We start from the raw sequence: 22,008 nt of genomic DNA, 5'->3' as shown, positions 1-22,008 counted from the left end.
TCTGAGTTTATTTCATTTCCTTAATACTTTAAGATCTCGTTCAAAAGGCAACATTCCTCACAGTGGAAGTTTTTCTGTTAACCCCTCAGTGGAAATAAGATTGTGTAGCAGTAAAATAAAAATGGAGAAATGTGAAATCTCATTCAAGAATGGAGCAAACATTGAATTTCCCTGGGCCCATTTGTTAATTTCCAGTTTTTTAAATATACCATGGGAATAGAGAGCACGAAGCAGGTTATTTAAGAGAAAGCAGTTTCCTGCCATTGCTGATGAACTTTTTCTTTGAGAGGAGGGTGGAGTTAGGAAAGAGAAAGGGAGGAGAATGAGGCTCTGAATCTACAGGATCCAGCATGGGTTTGTATTAGGATGTAATCTGAGTTATGGGAAGAGTTTGCCTAGTTTCATCTCTGTGCTTGGGGCTTTTGTGACCTCTGGGTTTGAGAAAAGCTGTTTAACCATGAAATTTAAGTGATCCTGGCTTACCTAACTTTGCTTAGGCTTCATAAAAGTACTGTGTACATCAGCTAGGGCTCTTTTACTTGCAAGTAAGAGAAAACTCAGCTTAAAGTAGCTTAGGCCAAAAAAAAAAAAAAAAAAAAAAAAAGACTATATTGACTTGGGTATCTGAAAGGTCCAGGTTATTCCAGCAGAAGCCTCAGGATTGGCTCTGTATGGGTTACATGCTTTTCCTTGGACTAGTCTCTGTAGGCTTGGAGGTTTGCTACTCTGATTGGTGGCGCTGGGTCATGTGCCCCAGAAGTGAGTAGTAGAATCATCTCAAGCAAGTGGGCTGAGCACCTAGACTATAAGCTCCATGAATGTGGATACTTTCGTTTTGTCAGTTGTGTTCACTACTGCATCGTCAGCATTTATGACAGTATCTGACACACAGGGTTTAAAAAAATGTGTTGGTTTAAAAAAATGTGTTGATTCCTTAAGAAAAATTAAAGGAATATTACCAGAAAAAGAGGAAATGCATGCCAGGAATAGTGGGTGTTTCTCCATTGTACATTCAGATTAACAACACTAGTGATGTTAACATTGATGCTCCTAAATCTGAACTTATGCCTAGGTTTGAAATAGGAGTCAATCTTCTTGGATTGATGTTGAGTCTTCATAAGTCACATTGTAAACAATATGATAAACAGATAAGGAAATTATGGCAAAATCATTGGGACTCAGCCTTATCCCCACCCTCCCTAGGAGATCCTGAAGCAGAGTTACCACTGTACTGAAGACTGACTTTCAGGACTAGTGGTATTTTGTTTATTAATTTTTCAATCATTTTGCTTACTTTGTAGAATTATTTTCCTGTCATGGAGAAGATTGTCTGGCTCATAGTAGATGCTCAGTAAATATTTGTATAACAAATAAGGGAATGAATGAATCAGTGGATGAAGGTGTGAAACATTCATTGACTGCCTCTTCTGTGCCATGCTTTGTAAAAAGAGTTAGAATTCTGGGAACATGAAAATGAATGATAGGGAGAGTGACATCACCAAGATGGCAGAGTGAGTTGCTCCAGGGCTCCTTCTCCTTAGAGAATTTTAAAATAATAAGCAAAAACTGGTGTAACCATCTTTCTCAGATCCCCAGAAAGCATTTAAAGGACTGCAGTAACAGGAAGAGTGCCAACGAAAACAGCAACTTAAAAATATTACAAAAACCTTAAGGTGTCAGGGTGCCTTTGCTGACCCTTCCTCCGCCCTCTATCTGGCTCAGTGAGGAACCAAATCACACTTTCAGTGTGAGTCCCTGTGTCTGGGTCTGTAGGGAACAAATTAACCCTTATGTGCACATTTACCCAAATCTTCTTTTCTTTTTCTTTGGTTAGTTCATAGGAGTCAAGGAAATCTGTCATAACGCTAGATAGATACAAGCTTTTAAAAGCAAACAGACACCCCAGGAACTAAATTCCAGAGTTAACTCAAAGTGTCAAAAATTCTAGTGTGCAGCCAAAGATTACAGGGCATATGAGGAAAAGAAATTGATGGCACAGCCAAAGGAAGAAGCAAAATAATGCATCAGAAACTATCAAAGAAGTAGCCCAGATTTTGAACATTCTAGACAAAGACTTTAAAAGAAAGTGGTCTTAAATATGCTCAAAGAGGGCAGGTCATGGTGGCTTGATGGCAGAGTTTTCACCTGCCATGCCGGAGACCCAGGTTCAATTCCCAGTGCCTGCCCATGGGGTGGGGGGAATTCTCAAAGAGCTAAAAGAAGACACAAAGAACTGAGAGATGTTAGAAAAACAATATATAAATGAAGTGAGAATTTCAGTAAACAGAAGTCATGAAAAGAAACCAACCAGAGCTGAAGATTACAATAACTGAAATAAAAAATTTCCTAAAGGGGTTCAACAGCAAACTGGAACTGGTAGAAGAAGCAGTAGACTTGATGATATGAACTGAAATTATTCAGACTGAGAAACAGAAAAAAAGAAGAATGAAGAAAAGTTAACTAAGTCTGAGAGAACTGTGGAACGCCACCAAGAATACCAGTACACACATTTAGGGAATTACAGAGAGGCAAGAAAGAGAGGAAGGGGAAGAAAGAATATTTAAAGAAATAATGGCTAACCCTTTCCCAAATTTAATGAAGAACGTGAATATCTGTATTCAAGAAGCTCAGCAAATCTCAAACAAGATAATCTCAAATAGGTTCAAACCAAGATAGATTATAGTCAAAGTGTCAAATGCAAAGATACACAGAATCCTGAAAGTCTCATGAGAGAAACAGTGTGTCATGTAGAAAGGAGTTTCAATAAGATTTTATGATCAGATACATGGAGGCAAAAAGGCAGTAGGCTAACATATTTAACACACTGAAAAGAAAAAAAATTGTCAGCCAAGAATCCTGTATTCAATAAAACTGTCTTTCAAAAATGAGGGTAAGTGGGGTATGACATCCAGGGATGAAAGTCTCCCTGGTGGTGTCGGAGATGACCCTCAGGGATAAGCCTGGCCCTGACACCATGGGATCAGCAATGCCATCCTTAGAAAAAGGGGGAAAAAGAAGTATAACAAATAAGGTATCAGTGGCTGAGAGAATTCAAATATAGTCAAGAGACTACACTGGAAGTCATTCTTATGCTTGCTTCAGTTAGACATTGCTACCTGTCATAACTTGCCATACCCCAACCAAAATCATTCCTGCCAATCCTAAAGAACACCTAGGGCGATATGTAAGTTTCTACAAGGGTTCCGTGTACTGGAATAACTTTCCAAAACCTACAACCTCCAGATGGGTCCCTGGATCAGATAACTCCTGAAATGCAGAGGGGCCACCCTTCCAGAATATCAACTAGTTCTGTACCCCTATTTTATATTATCAGCAGCCCCTTCTAACTTGAAGAAATTAGAGTGGACATAGTCCAAATCCCCTGAAGAGTGAGAGAAAGATCAAAGGTGATGGTGAAACTATACGGAGAATGTCAGGTTTAACAAATGAGTATGAATGCTGAACCATTATATTGATATTTCTTTTAGTCTCCAGTACCTTAGAGCAACTAGAAATAAAAACCTAAAATTGTGGAATTGTAACCCATACCAAACTCTGAAATCTGTTCTACAACTAATTGTTGTGATGTACTTTGAAAAAAATTTATTGCCTGTATGTATATGTTCTCTTCTTAAAGAGAAGAAGGGGCATAACAGAGAAGATAGGATTTAACAAATGAGTATGACTGCTGAATCATTATATTGATGTTTCTGTTGGTCTCCCATGTCTTAGAGCAGCTAGAGGGAGAAATGAAAAATTGTGGAACTATAACCCATACCAAACTTTAAAATCTGTTCGATAACTACTTGTTGAAATATACTTGGAAATTTATTTCTTTTTTGTGTATATGTTATATTTCATAATAAAGAAGAAAAAAGAGAGAGAGATGAAGAAATTCCCAAATAAATACAAGCTGTTAGTATCAACAATGTAAATAGATACAAAGAAAGGATAAATTTATGGTATTGGGTATAATAGCATGGTTTCTGTATGCTATTGAATTTAATTTGGTATGAAATGAAACTAGATTGTTTTATATTTAGGATGTTAAATTTAAGCCCTATGGTAACCATAAATTAAACATTAGAAAAATTTTATGCACAGGTTATGAGAAGGGGTTCTAAATGGTTCACTACAAAAGTTCAGCTAAAACAAAAAGGTAAGCCATAATAGGAGAAATGAGGGACAAAAAAACTTTAGCAAAATAAAGACCAGCAGACATACATAGTACATTTACTCCAACAATGGGTGAATGCATATTCTTTTCAATTCACACAGATCATTTTCTGGAATAGGTCTATATGTTAAGGTCACAAAACAAGTCTCATAAATGTAAAGGGATTGAAACTATACAAAATATCTTCTCTGAACACAATGGAATGAAGCTAGAAATCATAACAGAGAGAACATGGACGGTTCACAAATGTGTGGAAATTAAACTCCGTCCTCTTAACCACTGGGTCAAAGAAGAACTCATAAGGAAAATTAGGAAATATTTGAAATAATGAAACCAAATGCACAGTGTACCAAAACTTGTGGGATACAGCCAAAGCAGTACTCATAGGGAAATTTGTCACTGTAAATACTGACATTAAAAAAGAAGAAAGAGGGCGGGCCGCGGTGGCTCAGCGGGCAAAGTGCTTGCCTGCTATGCCGGAGGACCTCGGTTCGATTCCCGGCCCCAGCCCATGTAACAAAAATGGAGAAACAGAATACAATAAAACAAGAAAATGTTTAAAAATGTTTCCCTTTCTTCCTTCCTTCCTTCCTTCTCTCTGTCTTTCCTTTAAAAAAAAAAAAAAAAAAAAGAAGAAAGATCTCAAATCAGTGATCTAACCTCACAGCTTGAGGAAGTGGAAAAAGAAGAGCCAACTAAACGCAAAGAGAGCAGAAGGAAGAGCAGAGAGAAATGAAATAGAAAATAGGAAAACAGTACAATCAATGAAACAAAAATTTGATTCTTTGAAAATATCAATAAAATCAACAAATATTTAGTTAGACTGACAGAGAATAAATGAAAACATATGCAAAATAATGAAAATAAAAAATGAAAGGGGACATTGCTACCAACCTTACAGAAATTAAAAGGAATATGAGAGGATGCTATGAATAGTTGGTTCCAAATAAATTGGATAGTCTAGATTAAATGGACAAATTCCTGGAAATTACCTAAACTGAGTAAAAAAAGACATAGAAGATCTTAATGGACTTGTAATATATAAAAAGATTGAATCAATAATCAACAACCACCCAACAAAGAAAAGTCCAGGACCGCGTGGCTTCACTACTGAATTTTACCAAAAATTCCGAGATAAATGAACAGCAAACCTTCTCAAACTCTTCCAGAAAACTGAAGACTTGGGAACACTTTCTAACTCCTTCTATGAGGCCAGCATCACCCTAATACCAGAGCCAGATAAAGATATTAGAAGAAAATTGATAGGTGAATATTCCTAGAAATATGCATACAAATGTCTCTAGCAAAATATAGCAAAACTAATCCAATAGCATGTTAAAAGAATTATATACCACAATCAAGTGGGATTTAACTAGGGAATGCAAGGGTGGCTCAACATAAGAAAGCTAATTTTCATAATACACCATGTTAATAGAAAGAAGGGAAAACATCACATTATCACCTAAATTGACACACAAAAAAGGCATATGAGAAAATCTATCATGCTTTCTTGATTAAAAACAATCAGAAATTAGTAATAGAAGGGAGCTTCATTAATGTGATAAAGGACATATGTGGAAATCCCACAGCTAACATCATACTCAACAGTGAAAGACTGAAAGCTTTCCTTTTCAGATCAGTAACAAGACAAAGATACTTGCTTTCACCACTGTTATTCACCATTCTGGAAGTTATAGCTAGTACAATCAGGCAAAAATAGGGGGGTAAAAAAGCCACGCAGATTGGAAAGAAGTATTCTCTATCGCAGATGACATGACTTTATGTGTAGACTATTCCAAGGAATCTAGAAGAAAGCCACTAGAGCTAAGAAATGAATTCAGCAAAGTTGCAGGGTACACAGTCAGCACTTGAAAATAGGTGGTGTTTCTGTACTTCAGCAATGAACAATACAAAAAGGATATTAAGAAAACGTTTCCATTTATACTAGCAATTAAAAGACTAAAATATCTAGAAGTAAACTTAGCTAAAGATGTAAGGGATTTATTACCAAAAAACTAGAAATCATTGGTAAAAGAAATTAAAGAAGACCTAAATAAATGGAAATATATCCCGTGTTCATGTATTGGCAGACTGAATATCTTTAAGATATCAATACAAGGATACCTTGCAGATAATAATCATTTTTTTTTTTTTTTTTACCAATTGCAGGTTTGTGGCAGCCCTATGTCCTGCAAGTTTTGGTTACCATTTTTCCAAACATCATGCTTACTTCATGTCTCTGTGGTACATTTTGGCAATTCTTGCAATATTTCAGTCTTTTTCATTATTTTTAAACCTCTTATGGGGACTGTAATAATTGATTTTTTATTTTACTATTGTAATTGTTTTGGGTGCCATAAACCGCACCTATATAAGACAGTGAATTTAGTCCATAAATTTTGTGTGTGTTCTCACTGCTCCACTGAACAGTCATTTCTCTATCCAACTCCTCTTGGGCCCCCCGTTCCCTGAGACACAACAGTGTTGAAATGATGCCTATTACTAATGCCACAGTGGCTTACGTGTTCTATTGAAAGGTAGTGTCACTTATCTTTCACTTTAAATCAAAAGTTAGAAATTATTAAGCTTAGTTTGTCCAGGCCCCTTGTGCCAAACAATGAAGTTGTAAATGTAAAGGACAAGTTGTTGAAGGACATTAAAGTGCTACTCTGTTGAACTCTTGGATAATAAGAAAGCAAAACAGCCTTATTGCTGATGTGGAGAAAGTTTTAGTGATCTGGATAGAAGATCAAAGCAGCCACAACATTCCTTCAAGCCAAAGCCTAATCCAGAGCAAGGTCTTAACTCTGTTCATTCTGTGAAGGCTAAGAGAGGTGCAGAAGCTACAGAAGAAAAGTTTGACATTAACAGAAGCTGGATTATGAGGTTTAAGGAAAGACACCATCTCCATGATATAAAAGTTCAAGGTGAAGCAGCAAGTGTTGATATAGAAGCTGCAGCAAGTTATCCAGAAGATAGCTGGGAAAATTGAGGAAGGTGGCTTCATCAGATTAATAGCAGATTTTCAGTGTAGGCAAAACAGCCTTCTATTGGAAGAATATGCTATCTAGGATTTTCATAGCTAGAGAGTAGAAGACAGTGTCTGGTTTCAAAACTTTAAAAGGCAGGCTGAATCTCTTGTTAGAAGCTAATACAGCTGGTGACTTTAAGTTGAAGCCAATGCCCATTTATCGTTCAAAAAATTGTAGGGCTCTAAAAACTTATTCTAAATCAACCGTGCTGTAGAAATCGAACAACAAAATCTGGATAACATTACATCTGTTTACAACATGGTTTACTCAGTATTTAAGTTCACTCTTGAGAAATACTGCTCAGAAGAAAAGACTCCTTTCAGAATATTACTGCTCATTGACACTGTACCTTTATCACCCAAGAGCTCTGATGGAGATGTCCAAAAAGATTAATGTTGTCATGCCTGCTAACATCCATTCTGCATGCCTGTGTATCAAGGAATAATTTTGACTTCCAAGTCTTATTATTTAAGAAATAGGTTTCATAAAGCTATAGCTGCCCTAGATAGTGATTCCTCTGATGGATCTGGACAAAGTAAATTGAAAACCATCTGGAGAGGATTTACCATTATAAATACCATGAAGAATATTTGTGATTTACTGGAGGAGGTCAGACATTAACAGGACTTTGGAAGAAGTTGATTCTAGTCCTCATGGATGACTTTGAAGGTTTTAGGATTTCAGTGGAGGAGGTAACTGCAAATGTAGCAGAAGTAGCAAGAGAACTAGTCTTAGAGATGGAGCCTGAACATGTGACTGAATTGCTACATGTGAATTGTGTTGAGATTACAACAGAGGATTTTTATTATTACCTAATCTTGGTTGATAAAGCAGCAGCAAGGTTTGAGAGGGTTAACTCCAATTTTGAAAGAAATTCCACTGAGGGTAAAAAGCTATCAAATAGCATCACATGCTACAGAGAAATCATTTGTGAAAGGAAGGGTTAACTGATACTGCCATTTTCATTGTGGTCTTATTGTAAGAAATTGCCACAGTCACCCCAATTTCAGCAAACACCTGATCTATCAGTAGCCATCAACATAGAGGCAAGACCCTCTACTAGCAAAAAAATTGACTTGCTGAAGGCCCAGATGACAACATTTTTTAGCAATAAAGTATTTTTTAGTTGTCATATACATTACTTTTCAAAGACATAATACTATCATCCACTTAATAGACTACAGTGTAGTGTCAGTATAACTTTTATATGCACTGGAAAGGAAAAATCTGTATGTGCTTTTTTGTAGTTTTTTGGAACCAAATGTGCAATAGCGCTAAGATATGCTTGAATTATTAAAAATGATTTACAGATTCAGTGCAATTCCGATCAAAATTTCTACAGCCTTCTTTGCAGAAATGGAAAAACAGTCAACAGATTCATATGGAAGGCTAAGTTTCTTGAATAGCAAAAACCACCTTGAAAATGAATATAAAACTTGGAGAAATCACATTTCCCAGTTTCAAAACTTGTTACAAAGCTGACTTATTCAAACAGTGTGGTCCTGACACAAGGGCAGACATAAAAAATAATTGAGAATTCAGAAATAAATCCACACATCTCCAGCCTATTGATTTTTCAGCAAGGGTGCCAAGTCCACTGAGTGGGAGAGAATAGTCTTTTTGGCAAATTGTGCTCAGAAAACTGGATATCCATGTGTGCTGGTTTGAATGGATGTATGTCCCCTAGAGAAGCCATGTTTTAATCAAAATCCCATTTCATAAAGGTAGAATAATCCCTATTCGATACTGTATGCTCGAAACTGTAATCAAATCATCTTCCTGGAGATGTGATTATTTAATAAAGATTGGTTGTTAAGCTGAATTAGGTGACGACATGTCTCCACCCATTTGGGTGGGTCTTGATTAGTTTCTGAAGTCCTATAAAAGAGGAAACATTTTAGAGAATGAGCAGTTCAAGAGAACAGAGCAGAACAACATAGCCACGAGAAGCAGAGTCCACCAGCTAGCAACTTTTGGAAATGAAGAAGGAAAATACCTCCCAGGAAGCGTCATGAAACAGGAAGCCAGGAGAAGAAGCTAGCAGATGATGCCGTATTCACCATATGCCTTTCCAGATGAGAGAGAAACTCTGTGTTTGCCATGTGCCTTCTCACTTGAGAGAGAAATCCTGAACTTCACTGACCTTCTTGAACCAAGGTATCCTTCCCTGGATGCCTTTGATTGGACATTTCGATAGACTTGTTGTAATTTGGACATTTTCTTGGCTTCAGAACTGTAAATTAACAACTTATTAAATTCCCCCTTTGAAAAGCCATTCCTTTTCTGGTATCTTGCATTCTGGCAGCTAGCAGACTAGAACACCATGCAAAAGAATGAAAATGGACTCCTACCTTATACCATAAACAGAAAAATTAAGTCATATATTAACTCAAAATGGTCTACATATGATGTAAAATAGAAGAAAATTTAGCGAAATGTCCTTAGAACCTTATATTAGGCAGTAGATTCTCAGACTATACACCAAAAGCTCGTGTACAAAAGAAAAAAGAAAAAATCACCAAAATTAAAGCCTTATATTCATCAAAGGATATTATCAAGAAAGTGAAAAGACAACCTACAGAAGGAAGAAAATATTTGGAAACATTTTTACTGATAAGGGTTTACTATTTAGAATATATAAAGAGAGTTCCGGGTCAAGATGGTGGCTTAACAACGTGCGCGTTTTAGTTCGTCCTCCAGAACAACTGCTAAATAACCAGAAACAGTACAGAACAGCTCCTGGGGCCACGTCAGTGACCAGACACACAGCGTACCCCAGTCTGGACCAGCTGGATCAGCTGCAAGCATGCCCCAAAACCGTGAGTTCCCAAAGCTGTGGCGGCCAGCGCCCCTCCCCCACAGGCCACTTCCCAGAGGGGGAAGGAAAGGACTTTACCAGCAGCAGGGACTGGGCACAATCAAACGCCAATTGTGGAACTAATTAACAAATTCTGACTACTAAAAATAGGCCCCCAGCTTAGGTGAACCCGATCAAAGCGGAGGTTGCTCATTTTTGCCCCGGCACCAAGGGGGCAGGACTGACAGAAAAAGGGGGAAAAAAAAGAAGGAAACAGGTTTTTGTGGCTGTGTATCTACAAAGGCTTGACTGCCTCTGGATACAGCGGCAGGACTTTTCAGGCTGCAACTGCCCCAGGCATAGGCAGAAGTGAGCACTTTGGGGGGCTTATCTGGAGCCTGTGCCTTCCCCAGGGGAGGGGTGAAGGCCCACCCAGGTGGAATCCCTCCATCAAGGAATTCAGACACCAGGGCTTGGTAATTTGAAGCCATTAAAACCAGCCTACAACCTCTCCTCTGTCTCCAACAACCCCCCAGCCAAAGTTAAAGGTACTGCATCATCTTATACTGGTGGCACCTGCAGTCAGACAAGCACCACATACTGGGCAGGATAAGAAAAACAGAGTCCAGAGACTTCACAGGAAAGTCTTTCAACCTGCTGGGTCTCATGCTCAGGGAAAACCGACGCAGGTGACTCTTTCCTCCTGATAGGAGGCCAGTTTGGTCTGGGAAAATCTGGCTGGGGTCTATAATATCTAAGCAGACCCTCCTAAGTGTGTATGGGGGAAAGGTACCACACAAGCAGGGCAAGAAACAAGAAAACAAGAACTGAAAAATTCTCCTCTGTTAAACAAAACTTAAGCTAAAGGTTCAGATAAAGCTGAACAGAATGTCAAAGAACAGATAGACAACAAATTCATCCAGCAAGAAAACCCTAGATAAAAGAAGTGAAAGCAATCTCCAGAATAAACTAATTAAAGTAATTAAATGCCTAGACACCAGCAAAAAATAACAAATCACACTAAGGAAATTGAAGATACGTCCCAGTCAAAGGAACAAACCAACAATTCAAATGACATACAGGAGCTGAAACAACTAATTCAGAATATACGAACAGACATGGAAAACCTCATCAAAAACCAAATCAATGAATTGAGGGAGGATATAAAAAAGGCAAGGAAGGAACAAAAAGAAGAAACTGAAAGTCTGAAAAAACAAATCACAGAACTTATGGGAATGAAAGACACAGTAGAAGAGATGAAAAAAACAATGGAAACCTACAATGGTAGATTTCGAGAGGCAGAACATAGGATTAATGAACCGGAGGACAGAACATCTGAAATCCAACAAGAAACAGAAACTATAGGAAAAAAAATGGAAAAATATGAGCAGGGGCTCAGGGAATTGAAAGACAATATGAAGCGCATGAATATACGTGTTGTGGGTGTCCCAGAAGAAGAAGAAGAGAATGGAAAAGGAGGAGAAAAACTAATGGAGGAAATTATCACTGAAAATTTCCCAACTCTTATGAAAGACTTAAAATTACAGATCCAAGAAGTACAGCATACCCCAAAGAGAACAGATCCAAATAGACATACTCGAAGACATTTAATAATCAGAATGTCCAAGGTCAAAGAGAAAGAGAGAATCTTGAAAGCAGCAAGAGAAAAGCAATCCATCACATACAAGGGAAGCCCAATAAGACTATGCGCAGATCTCTCAGCAGAAACCATGGAGACGAGAAGACAGTGGGATAATATATTTAAATTATTAAAAGAAAAAAACTGCCAACCAAGAATCCTATATCCAGCAAAATTGTCCTTCAAAAATGAGGGAGAAATGAAAACATTTTCAGACAAAAAAATCACTAAGAGAATTTGTGACCAAGAGACCAGCTCTGCAAGAAATACTAAAGGGAACACTAGAGACAGAAACGAAGACAGAAGAGAGAGGTATGGAGAAGAGTGTAGAAAGGAAGACTATGAGTAAAGGTAAAAGGAAGGAAAATTAGATATGACATATAAAATCCAGAAGGCAAAATAGTAGAAGAAAGTACTACCCATACAGTAATAACACTGAATGTTAATGGATTAAACTCTCCAATCAAAAGACATAGTCTGGCAGAATGGTTTAAAAAACAGGATCCATGTATATGCTGTCTCTACTCAAAGGACACGAGGCCAAGGACACAAATGGACATTTACATGTTTATAGCAGCATTATTAACAATTACCAAGTGATGGAAACAGCCAAAATGTCCATCAACAGACAGTTGACTAAACAAACTGTGACATTTACATAAGATGGAATATTATGCAGGTGTAAGACAGAATAAAGTTATGAAGTATGTAACAACATGAATGGACCTTAAGAACATTATGCTGAGTGTGATTAGCCAGAAGCAAAAGGACAAATACTGTATGGTCTCACTGACATGAACTGACATTAGTGAATAAACTTAGAATATTTCCTTGGTAACAGAGACCACCAGGAGATAGAAATAGGGTGAGATATTGGGTGATTGGAGCTGAAGGGATACAGATTGTGCGACAGGACTGAATATAAAATCTCAGATATGGACAGCACAATACTACCTAACAGTAATGTAATTATGTTAAAACACTGAATGAACCTGCATGTGAGAATGATAGAGGGAGGAGGACTGGGGACATAAATGAAATCAGAAAGAAAGATAGATGGTAAAGATTGAGATGGTATAATCTAGGAATGCCTAGAGTGTATAATAATAGTGAAATGTACAATGTACAAATTTAAGAAATGTTTTTGCCTGAGGAAGAACAAAGGAATGTCATTATTGCAGGGTGTTGAAAATAGATGATAATTAATGCTTTAAAATGTCACCTTATGTGTGAGACTAAAGCAAAAAATGTTTATTTGTTACAAAATTTATATTTTGACTAGAGCATTTCCTAATATAACTCATGTAGATAGTTTGATTGAATGTCATAAGTACTTGGAATCTCAAGTAGCACATGAGATTTTGTTGGTTTGTCCAGAGTGATGCCCCGATGAATCCCAGAGTGATTTGATCAGTGACTGGAAAAGTATTTGCAAGCCCCCTTCCGGGAATGGTGAGAGTGGGGAGAAATTCAACTTCCCCAAGTTGAATTCTTGATATTCTCACAAGCAGTGTGGACAACCAAAGCTATAGGCTGAGCCCCCAGTCTTGGGGTTTGTTCACATGAAACTTAACCCCACAAAGGATAGGTCAAGTCTACTTAAAATTTAGGCCTAAGAGTCACCCCCAGGAGAGCCTCTTTTGTTGCTCAGATGTGGCTTCTCTCTCCAGCCAATATGAAGAGCAGTCTCACCACCCTCCCCCTCTCTGCGTGGGACATGACTCCCAGGGGTGTGGACCTTCCTGGCAACGTGGGACAGGAATCCTGGAATGAGCTGAGACTCAGCGTCAAGGGACTGAGAAAAATCCTAGAATGAGCTGAGAATTAACATCAGGGGATTGAGAGAACCTTCTCGACCAAAGGGGGAAGAGTGAAATGAGACTAAGTGTCAATGGCTGAGAGATTCCAAACAGAGTTGAGAGGTTATCCTGGAGGTTATTCTTATGCATTAAGTAGATATCACCTTGTTGTTCAAGATGTAGTGGAGAGGCTGGAGGGAACTGCCTTAAAATGTAGAGCTGTGTTCCAGTAGCCATGTTTCTTGATGATTGAACAATGATATAGCTTTCACAATGAGACTCTGCGAATGTGAAAACCTTGTGTCTGATGCTCCTTTTATCTACTATATCAGCAGAAGAGTAGAACATATGGAATAAAAATAAATAATAGGGGGAACAAATGTTAAAATAAATTTAGTTTGAAATGCTAGTGGTAAATGAAAGCGAGGGGTAAGGGGTATGGTATGTATAATCTTTTTTTTCTCTGTTATCGTTTTAATTCTTTTTCTGTTGTCTTTTTATTTCTTTTTCTAAATTGATGCAAATGTTCTAAGAAATGATGAATATGCAACTATGTGATGATATTAAGAATTACCGATTGTATATGTAGAATGGAATGATCTCAATGTTTTGTTTGTTAATTTTTTAAATTAATAAAAAAAGTTAAAAAAAAAAGAATATATAAAGAATTCCTACGATTCAACAACAAAAAGACGACCCAGTTAAAAAATGGTCAAAGTACCTAAATAAATATTTCTCCAATGATGGTATTCAAATGGCCAATACATACTGGAAACTTGCTCAACATCATCAGCCATTAGGAGAATGCACATCAGAAGTACAATGAGATAGGACTTCACAACAACTAGGATATCTAATATTAAATAAATGTAAAGTACCAAGTATTGGCAAGGAAGTGGAGAAATAGGAATCATAGTGCATTGTTGATGGAAATGCTAAATATTGTAGCTGGTGTGGGAAACAGTTTGGTGGTTTCTCAAAAAGCTAAATATAGAATTACCAACTACCCCAACAATTCCCAGCAGTTTTTAGGTTTGTACCCATAAGAAATGAAAATAAAGACTGTAACAATTATTTTTGTACCAGTTTTTATAGTAGCTTTATTTACAATAGCAAAAAGTGGAAACAACCCAAGTATCCTTTGACAGAGGAAAGGATAAACAAAATGCGCCTTATACATATAATGGAAAATTATTCATCTGTAAAAAGGAATGAAGTTCTGATACAGGCTATAACTGGAGTTTTAAAAAATATTTTTATTGAGAAATCTTTACACAGTTATTTGCCTTGCAGACATTGTGTTGGGTTAAATATGTCAGACAGAAAAGGAGAGATATTATATGATCACTTGTATGAAATAGCTAGAATATGCAAATTCATAGAGATGGAAAGTAGACTTCAGGTTAACAGGACCAGTAATAGGGGAATGGGGAGAGGGTACTTACTGGGTACAGTTTCTTTTGAGTGATAGAAAAGTTGTAATAATTTAGAGTGGTGATATAGCACAACTTTGTAAATGTAATTAATACCACTGACTTGTATGCTTGGAGGTGGTTAAAATGGGAAAGTTTAGATGGTATATATGTTTTCAAAGTAAGGGAAAAAGAAAAAGAATATTTGGAAAATCCAAATGAAACCCTGATAGAAATGGTAACTACTATCATACTAGTATGAGTTTAATTAAGATGACAAACAAGAAATACTGAAGAGGTTGTGAAGAAATTGGAGCCCATATGCATTGCTGGCTGGAATGTCAAATGGTCCTACTGCTTTGCCAGACAAATTGGTAATTCCTTAGAGGGTTAATATAAAATACATTTATCATATGTGTATTAGTTAGGGTTCTCTAGAGAAACAGAGTCAGCAGGAGATATCCGTAGATATAAAATTTATAAAAGTGCCTTACAGAACCATGGAAATGTAGAGTCCAAGGACTGTAGAGCAGATCACAAGCTGGTAACTCTGATGAAGGTCCTCAATAAACTGTCAGGAGAGGCTGGCTGGACAACCGTGGGAATATAAGGGTCCAAGGTCTGTAGGGCAGACTGCAAGCTGGTAACACTGAAGAAGTTCATCAACAAACTCTTAGGAGAGGTTGACTGGACAACCATGGGAATGGAAGTGTCCATAATCCTTAGGGCAGGCTGTGAACCTGGTGACTCAAATGAAGGGTCTGGATGAACTCCCTAGGAGATGCTCACTGGCTGGAGCAGGAAGAGTGTCTCTTCTGAATCCTCCTTAAAAGCCTTCTGGTGATTAGATTAAGTGCCACTCATTGCAGAAGACACTCTCCTTAGCTGATTACAAACTCAGTCAGCTGTGGATGCAGTTGACATAATCATGATTTAAGTCCATGAAATGTCCTCATAGCAATGACAGGCCAGTGCTTGCCCGACCAGACAACCAGATACCACCACCTGGCCAAGTTAAACACATGAACCTGACCATAACAATATGATTTAGCAATTCACTTCTAGATACATACCATAGACAGATGAGAACAGATTTATATAAGAACTTGTACACAAATATCTGTTGCTTCATTATTCATATTCACTAAGACTTGAAGAGCTGAAGTGTCCATCAACTGATATATGAATAAATAAAATGTGACATATTTATTCAATGAAATATTTGTCAGATATCAAAAGAAATGAATTACTGATATATACTACAACGTGAATGAACCTTGAAAGCACTATGCTAAGTGAAAATAGATGGTCAGAAGGACCATGTATTTTATGATTCCATTTTATGAACTGTCCAAAATAAACAAATCCATACAGATTGAAAGCAAATTGTAGCTGTCAGAGACTTGGAAAATGGGAGGGAATGGGAATGTTCCCTCCTAGACTCCCCTGCTCTGCTCTCTTAGGGGAAGACTTTATCTCCATCTTCATAAAGTTGAGGCCATGAGTTTTGCTTTCCCTCAGCTTTGTCTCACCTAATGACATAGGTGTCTGTTTCCATCTTTACACTGCTCCACCTTTCTCATGAGAAGATGTATCCTTATCCTGGCCAAGGCCTCCCCTTCTGCATTTGCTGTAGAGCCCTCCTTTTCTCTCATCACCTGGGTCCTACCTTATTGGTCTGTCTGTCTTTTATATTACTCTCTTCTCCCTCTCTACTAGCTTCTGCTTTAAAGCCTATAACATATAAAAATGTGTCTAGGACTCTCATCCTTTACAAACAAAAATTCCTTCCCATAATTCTGATCATCTTTCAGTACCATTCTCTCTCCTTTTCTTTGCTCATAGGCAAGCTCCTTAAAGGTCAGTATCTACTCCCTCTGCCATTTTCCTGCAGCTGATAATTATAGAAGTTCACTGGGCTTTTTAAAAAAATTTTTATTGAGAAATCTTCAGACATATACAGTCCATCCATAGTATACAGTCAGTGACTCACTATATCATCTCATAATTGTGTATTCATCCCCATGGTCATTTTTAGGGCATTGGCATCACTCCAGAAAAAGAAACAAAAAGAAAAAAGAGAAAACTCATATATCCCATACCTCTTACCCCTCCCTCTCATTTACCTCGTATTTCAGTCTACCCAATATTTTTATCCCCTTGTCCATCTCTATTCTTTATTTATTATCCTTATTTTTTTACTCATCTGTCCATACCCTGAATAAAAGAAGCATCAGACGCAAGATTTTTACAATCACATAGTCACATTGTAAAAGCTATGTAGTTCTACAATTGTCTTCAAGAATCAAGGCTACTGGGACACAGCTCAACAGTTTCAGGTACTTCCCTCTAGCTACTACGATCTACCATAAACTAAAAAGGGATATCTATATAATGTATAAGAATAACCTCCAGGATATCCTCTCAACTCTGTTTGAAATCTCTTAGTCACTGAAACTTTATTTTGTCTCATTTCTCTCTTCCCTCGTTTGATCAAGAAGTCTTTCCCAATCCCATGATACTGGGTCCTGTCTCATCCCCAGGAGTCCTATCTCATGTTACCAAGGAGATTTAAACCCTGGGAGTCAAGTCCCACATAGGGGGGGAGGGCAGTGAGTTTATCTGCTGTGTTGGTTTAGAGAGGCCACATCTGAGCAACAAAAGAGGTTCTCTGGGAGTGACCTTAGGTATAATTATAAATAGGCTTAGCTTCTCTTTGCAGGAATAAGTTTCATAGAGCTGAACCCCAAGACCGAGGTTTCAGCCAGTTGAATTGGTTATCCCCACTGCTAGAGAGCATATCAGGAATTCCCCCAGAAGTTGAGTATTTCCTCCTTTCTCCCCAGTCCCCCAAGAGGACTTAGCAAATACTTTTTTATTTTCTGCCCAAGTTACTCTAGGATATATTGGGGCATCACACTAACCTCTACAAACCAAGAAGGTTTTACACTGTATTCAAGATTGCATGTAATTATGTTCAAATAAACTGTCCATACAAGTTAAATTAAATAATGTGCTACCCAAAATATAAATTTTGTACCAAATAAACATCTCTCCCTTTGGTCTCACACAGAAGTTGAAGTTTTAAAACATGAACCATATCATCTCTACCCTGTATTGTCATTTACCTTAATCCTATCCAGATCAGCTTCATCCGTAACTCTAGTCAAAGTCTGATCACTTTTTCAATTTTTTAACAGTTGCTATACAGGGTAATTCTGATTTTATAGCTTCAGTGCTCTAACTCTGAGTCTCAGATGTCACATAAATACCCAAAGTTTCAGGGAACAACCAGGTTATATACAAATAGTTCAGTATCTCAAAATTTAGAAATAACAATTACAGCTTCTGCATATATGTGACTGCTGTAAGAGCTTATAATTTAGGACCCTTTACAATAGGCCCCAACCTGATAACCCGTATTCCCAACTTCATTTCTCCAATATTGTGTGTTATAGTTAGTCCATATGAGTGAGGCATGATCATATTTGTCTTTTTGTTTCTGATATTTCATTCAACATACTGTCCTTAAGTTTCATTCATCTAGTTGCATGCCTCACAATTTCATTCCTTCTTGTAGCTGCTCTCACTGGGCTCTTTTTCAATCCTCATTTCTAAATCCACGTGGCAAATGGGAATCTTGTTTTCATATCCTGGTCAAGAGATTAATGACCAGAGCTGGAAATATGGCGATGGAAGAGAGAGGCTCCTTCCTCCTTACCTAAGTCTCTTATGGCCCCCTATCCTCTTCCTTCTATCTTGACTGGGCTATTGCAGTAGCCTCCCAACTGATCTGCACTCACTGGGTCTCCCTTCCCGTTATTGAGGCAGAGTCAGATAGAGGGCACATGCCTCTGATTGGTGAAGGACAACTCTCATTCCATTGTTTCTCTGATGACAACTGGTTTTTAATTACCTGCTTCACATTGCTTTCCATCTAATGCCTTTTCATCGTAAGCATCTCTTTGGAGAATGTGCCATACATACTCATACTCATACACACATACTCACTTTAGCCTGTGATTCATCTTTCATGCTGCTGTTGAAATGCTTGATCTTCTCTGCCTCAGGGGCAAGTCCAGTCTCTTGGGGCATGCTTTATTGGACCTTCTGCCCAACTTCTTCCCAACTTCTTTTTTCATGTTTCTTTTTTTTTTTTTAAAAGCACAAGTAGGATCAGCTTATTTAGCAAAATAAACTTGAAGAAAGTTTTTTTTATCTTTTTATCTTTTTTCATGTTTTGATTTGCTTAGGCTTCCCAGATAGTAACCAACCCTCTGTTAACTTCAGATCCTCCTCACCCTGAGGTGAGACCCCTTGCTCCTTTGCTCCCCCCACTTCCACTCTGAGTGATTTCTGTTACTTCACCATCAAAATTTATGGTCACTGTAAAGTTCAGGTATTTGACAGTGAGGAGCTTGCCTGTGTGTCTTTGTTTCCCCCTACCCAGCACAGTGCCTGTCAAGAAGAAAGTGCTCCATAGGTGGTGGCCTGAGAGGTGGTGTTCAGAGACAACAGTATGTTTTGGAGGGTGGGGAAGCTGTAAGATAATAACAGTCATTAATGTGTATACTGTATCAAGCTATTACAATGTGCCTGACATTAGATTAAATGTTGACAGCTCTCTCTCTTAGTTCTCAACAAAGCTCAATGAATTATAGATACTGTAGTTATCCCCATTTTACAGACCAAAAAATGGGAAATTTTAGTAACTTTGGACTTATTCTTAGGCCTTTTGATTCCAAAGAAAACAGCTAAATTCTAGAAGGTTTAAAGACACGTGATAAGATTTTCTTCCCTTTGAAAAAGAAACACGGCCTTGCTGGTCTGGGTTGGAGTGGGCAGGACAGCAGTTAGGTGGGGTGTGCTGTGTAGCCTCGGATGCCTCAGCTGCCAGCGGTGGGCATGCTTTCTGCCCTAGGGTGACTTGGCACGGCTCTCCTACTGTAGCTGTGTCACTTGTTAGAATACCGTTTCATACCATCCTGGCTACTGGATTCCCAGTAGTAAAGTGAAATATTCAAAACTCTCCAGCACAGACGATGGTTATATTGACCTTCCTGATCTATAAAAGGACAGAATGACCCAAATCATTGACCTTCAGTCTACGAAAAGTCCTCTAAGTTTCCTTATTTATTTGGCCATTGCGCGTGCCACTATGCTGTTTTTGATTGGCACCTTTCTCATTATCATAGGTTCCCTCCTGCTGGTGGACTGCATCAGCAAAGGGGCAGCAGTTTGGGCTGTTCCATCCTGATTATTGGCATTCTGGTGTTCCTGCCAGGTTTTTACCACCTGTACATCACCTACCATGCATGCAAAGGCTCCCGGGGTTATTCCTATCATGACATTCCAGACATTGATGACTACACCCACTTCAGCCCAGAGAACAGTCAGATGGGACTCACAGACATTGGGCAGAAACTATAGCTAAGGGCTAAGGAATTCTGCAGTGTGCAGATGTTTAACAAAACTCTGGCCAGATTTTATGGGTCCATCCCAAAGATGTTAACTGAGCTTATAATTAGCTAACTAAGGCATGCTTTACTTTTCACCTCCTGGCCCTGGCAAAAGCTCCTGATGAATTTTCCACTTTAATTGTATCAAGGAAGAATAATATTGATTGTATAGCAGCCTTTCTTGAGTGAAGATAATCTCTTGTTGGTACCTTAATTTGGACAGTTTCACAGCTTTGGTTTAATTTGAACATTTTCATGGCCTTAGAACTATAAACTTGCAATTTAATAAATTCTCCTTTTTAAAAGCCATTCCTTTTCTGGTATATCGCATTCTGGCAGCTTGCAAACTAAGACAGGTACTATTCCAGAAATGTTATTAAAGAGAAATTTCTGGTGACTTAATATTTAAGTAGCTTTTATATCCTGAATGTGACAGATGAAAACTTTTAACCTGTTCCCACCAGTCTTTTGGATCCCGTCTCCCTCCCTGTATCCTTTTTAACTCCTCTGTTAAAGTGGGAAGTTATTCTGTAGTGGAAAGTGTTGCCACTACAACCCTTTTCAGAGTTGAGTGTTTCTTTTAAATAGTCCTCATTGTGAAATTGTTCTTGAGACCAATGGAAAATTGCAGTAATTTCTTGTTACTAAATAACTTATTTTGAAAATATCTAAATACCTTGAGAATACCTAGAGAATACCTAGAGAATACCTTGGCTAAATCAAATATTAATGTGGATGTACCTGTATTATATTTACTTGCTTTCTTATTGACAAAAACCCGCAAATTTTAAAACCTCAGAGCAGGTTTTCAAAGTGTCAGTACTTTCTCCCTCTACCAGTCATTGGCCAGTTCTGATATGGTTCACCGATGGGGTGGCCAGCCTATGATTTGGGTCATTCTGTCCTTTTATAGATCAGGATGTTCTTTATGTCATCCCTTTAAGGGTTGCATTTTTGGTTGTTTCCTAATGACAAATGTAGATAAGTGGCTGTTTCATGTTTTTCAGCCTCACTATGAGCACCTTGTGTTATTACTACTGCCTTCTGAAGATTGAAAGACTGGGCCTAGATTGCTAGAGGTCTGGACTGGCTTAGCATATTTCTGTTTCCTAGCTTGCAAAAGGTGACTTGTATTAAAAAAGAATCAAAATGGCACTATAAACACACACACACACACACACACACATACACACAACTCTCCTTCTTATTAAAACAGGAATATATAAATTTTTCATAGTTAAACACTTCCATAGTCTCAACTGCTTTCTCCCCTCTTATCAGTCTTCTTATTCTCTGCATGTCTCTGAAACAAAGCCATTTATATCCCTTGGAAAAATAAGGTGATGTTTAACTTGGGGGTCATGGCATGCAGCTTATGCTGTCATTGAGGTAAAAAGGGGTGAAGAGCTCACATTTGTTAGGTATGACACTAAACATTTTACAGGCATTCCACATTTTACTTTCCTATGGAACCACCAAACTGTCTTCCATATCAACTGTACCATTGTACATTCCCACCAGCAGTGCACAAGTGTCCCAATTTCTCCACATTTAGGCATTTCTCATTTTAACCCCTACTCTAGCTACTTGTTTGCTATTCCCGTTTCAGAAAAGGGAACCAAAGCCAAGTGTCCTAAATCACTAGTAAGGATCAGAATCGAGCACAGGGCTTATGCCCTGGACTCTGACTGAG

At 38.0% G+C, this 22,008-nt stretch overlaps 1 protein-coding gene and 1 pseudogene across 18 annotated transcripts in view; both read left to right on the top strand.

The window, feature by feature from the left end:
• The window catches only part of APBB2 (amyloid beta precursor protein binding family B member 2), a 452,510-nt gene that overhangs the window by 205,002 nt on the left and 225,500 nt on the right, over nt 1-22,008 (top strand). The gene's annotated exons all lie outside the window — the stretch shown is intronic.
• LOC143663725 (transmembrane protein 230 pseudogene) lies at nt 1,468-20,500 on the top strand (annotated as a pseudogene).

The sequence above is a fragment of the Tamandua tetradactyla genome, chromosome 19, assembly GCF_023851605.1.
Source record: "Tamandua tetradactyla isolate mTamTet1 chromosome 19, mTamTet1.pri, whole genome shotgun sequence".
NCBI classification, from domain to species: domain Eukaryota; kingdom Metazoa; phylum Chordata; class Mammalia; order Pilosa; family Myrmecophagidae; genus Tamandua; species Tamandua tetradactyla.
The sequence above is the reverse complement of the archived record's forward strand: the minus strand, read 5'-3'. Positions and strand labels throughout refer to the sequence as shown.